The sequence below is a fragment of the Pundamilia nyererei genome, unplaced genomic scaffold (genome assembly GCF_000239375.1).
Source record: "Pundamilia nyererei isolate P.nyererei 1_Seehausen unplaced genomic scaffold, PunNye1.0 scaffold00001, whole genome shotgun sequence".
NCBI lineage: Eukaryota > Metazoa > Chordata > Actinopteri > Cichliformes > Cichlidae > Pundamilia > Pundamilia nyererei.
This window is the reverse complement of record NW_005187402.1, coordinates 10,715,683-10,719,255: the sequence shown is the minus strand read 5'-3', so window position 1 is coordinate 10,719,255 and position 3,573 is coordinate 10,715,683.

Genomic DNA, 3,573 nt, shown 5'->3' with positions numbered 1-3,573 from the left:
GGGGGGGGGGCGGCTATTCCCGGTATTTCATATTCAGTGCTCTGTTCAAACAGGAAGTGATTCAGTGGCTCCGAGCCAGATGCATCTCATTCGGTGCCAGAATTCCAGTCATGAATTTGAAAATAATACAGCATCTAAAGTGGCAGTTTTCTTTTGTCCCAGTTTCTTAATAACCAATTCAAATATAACACTTAAAATGTTTTCTTTTTGGTTTTGTTGCTACAAGTCTTTTATAATTGTTAAACGTTGTCCTAATTCATGGATAGACCAGAGATGAGTCCTTATCTTTATATTTTCTATATTTTTTTTTCAGACAGTATATCTAAACAGTGCAACCCTCTTACTATGCTACTAAAAGAAGATGCATTTAAAGTTTCCTACATTTAGTTGTACTATACTCATCCTCAACTTTCACAGTCCATTACTGTGAAATACTTTCATTTTTCAACAAAAATGCTAATGTTACCCTATTAAACAAACATTACAAATATATATTAGAAGTATTTTTGTCAGTCTACAAAAAACTAATGCATCCAGTCAACCCTGATAAGAACAGAAGACATTTAAATTAAAAAATGTAAGAATATAAAAATTATGAAATTAGTCTAAATGTTTTTTTGTTTTGTTTTTTTAGCTTGCAAAGGTTTAATATATTCCCTTTTTTTATAGTTACTACTTCGAGTGCTGGTGATACAGTTGTGACATTGTTGGTGGTTCATTTAAATAAAACTGAAATTTACATTGAAAAAACTTCATGTTTTTTAGCATTTGTGAAACATAAATTTATCCATTGTGAAATGCATAAACGCACTGTAACCTGTTCATCATTTCCTTTGCTATTGCACCATTTACAGTCATTACTGTAGTGATATAAAGATATAAACTGTGGCGCAACAACTTGGCACAAATGTTTTACCTACAATTTTTCACCACAAGATGGAGCAACAACTTCAACATGAGCTCACGGGATCGCTGTAAGTTTCCTCGTCACTTTGACTCTCAAATTTCACTGTGATGTTACTCGGACTACTTTGCATTAAAAGTTAAGAAGCGATGCACAAATTCTGCAGTTACACTGTAGTAGTAATCAGTTCTATTAGCATAATCCATAAAAGAAAGAGCGTAGGATGTAATGAGATAATGAATTTGACCACACAAGCATAAAAGCCTTTGAGGAGCCAGAGGGAGGTTATTGTTGTCTCCGGTCATCTACTGTGCACACACTGATTTAGTCTTGTCCCGTAGTCACAGAGCCTGGTTTTATTGCACTAATGCTACTGTTGACAGTTCCACACAATTGTCAAATTTCAATTTCCAAAGCTATTACTACCACATTAAAGCAAACATGTCATATTACAGCAAGCAAACAGAGTTTTTCCCCTGAAAGCTCAACCGTGTGATGGAAGATTGGTGGTTAATGTCCGGTATGTTGTGTGTGTGTGTTGTGTGTGTGTGTAGGAGAGAGAGGGAGTGAAACAACAGAAAAATGTCCTGTATGTTCATGTTGAAGATTTATTAAAGGACGGACCTTCTATTTTTAATAAGAATAGTATGCAGGGTTGAAATTCACAGCATTTCAATAATATTTTGGCTACCAACTGAAATACAGTGTCTTACTTTGGCTTTAGTGCTGTAATTTAGGTGTTAACAATGCTCTGTTTGAGGTAATTCACACTTTAGCTGGAGCTTTTAACTGGAGCACTCCTCAGCTTAATGAAAGGCTGTAAACCATTCACATGTGGTTTCCAGGTGGTGCTCAAGAACAGGCTTGTAAATCGAATAAGAAAGACAAGTGAGGACAGAAAGCTGATAGTCAAAAACCTAAAGGTGGTCAACCACTAAAAGCAAAACAAAATGTGGGGGTGGTGGCAGAGGGGACACAAGAACACAGGGTTAGGTGCAAGAGTTTGGAAAAACTACAAACCGAGGTGGAGCTAGTCAGCCTTTTCAGTCTTAAGCCACATTTGTTTAGAGATGTGCAATGCAATACATAAACAGCTGACACAATAACCGTGTCTGTAACACTAAACCAAGAACACACAGCAATACAGCAAAGGCAAGACAAGCCGTGGGTGGGGGGAGTCTGGAAGGGAAAAAGAAAGACACGGGGAAATGGGGAAACAGAGAAGAGGGTGGAGTGCCTCAGCAGTCATGACATAACACAGATGGCTTTCTCACTGGGTCCGACATGACGTTAGTCAGTCGAGCAGCCCCCTCACCCTGACGCTGCTGCTCGACTTCTGCCCTGATCATGCGAAAATCATTTAATTTACTCAGAGATGTGCAATGGCAACCACAAAGCAAAACAAAAACAATCACGACTCATCTATTTTCGAAAAATTAGTCTGGCAAAACTGCCTCCACACACTCCAGAACTTAAGATTCACCACCCCGGCCTCTATACTATCTCGACATGGAGAGATACAAGAAACCACGCCAGGTTTTTTTTTTTTTGGAAGATCGCCTACCTCCAGTAATCCAAGTTTATGTATACCCGGACAACATTGTTAACGTTTAAATGTGCATAAAGGTCAACCTGGAGAAAGATTAGGTGAACTTTTATCTAATACGTGTAGGAGTGGTAGATGCACTTTATGTCAGGTTGACTCCGGTGAGATTCTGGGAAATCCTTTTAAGCACATGCTCTCAAATGGAAGGATTTTGTAATGAAACACTGTTGGGCTGTTGATACGTGACCTAGACAGAGGAATTAAGGCATAAAGCATGTGTTTTCTATTTCAGCTGTACTTAAAATGTTCTTCACTGAAGTTCTTGAGAAAAAAATCTTATGGTGCATTACTAAAAGTGATGAGATATTACCACGTCATAGAAGTTTTTATCACTGGTGTTACATTTCATTTATAGCTTCCACTGTATATATAGTGCCACTTCTCCGTCTAACTATTAATAATGGTGATAAGTAATGTGTCATTTTGCAGGGGTAATGTAGCTGTTCACAGAGCTGGTGACGAAATGTAAGGAGGGATTTTTGAGACAAAGTGGGTGGGGTGGGGGGGTCTGTTTGACGTTTGTTGGGTGTTGTCTGTGTCGTACGCTACGCCATCTGCCTCCAGAGTCACATCTGGGACTGATTTACAGTGAGCTGGCCCAGAGGTGAACCCACCAAGCTGAGTGAGTGAGAGATAGAGATAGGGGCTGGTGAGGTTGGGTGTTGACCACCGGGACTTGATCAGACCCTCAGGTTGTCCTCAGGTATCCTGTGAAAATAAATATCAATCATGTCCACAACTCTTGGATAGGGTTAAACTTGTATGGCTATTACCATAGATGTGGGTTGCGTACAAATCAGATCACTGTGCTTGTGTTATGCAATAACAGTTTTCTATTCCTCAGAAATCGTGAAGACATGACCCCTTGCTGCGTCTCTGTGTTCCCAAAGAGCCCCCCACAAAAGACAAAACGCAAGTGTCTGAGTAAGAAATGCTTTGCAGCTGTGATTTTTGTAAATGTATTCAAAGCTAAATGTGCAAAATTTGTTGTTAGGAATAAAGTATGGTATCTGATTTTAGTAGCTTTGTCTCTTCTTGATAGGCTTTGATCTTGGATCACTTC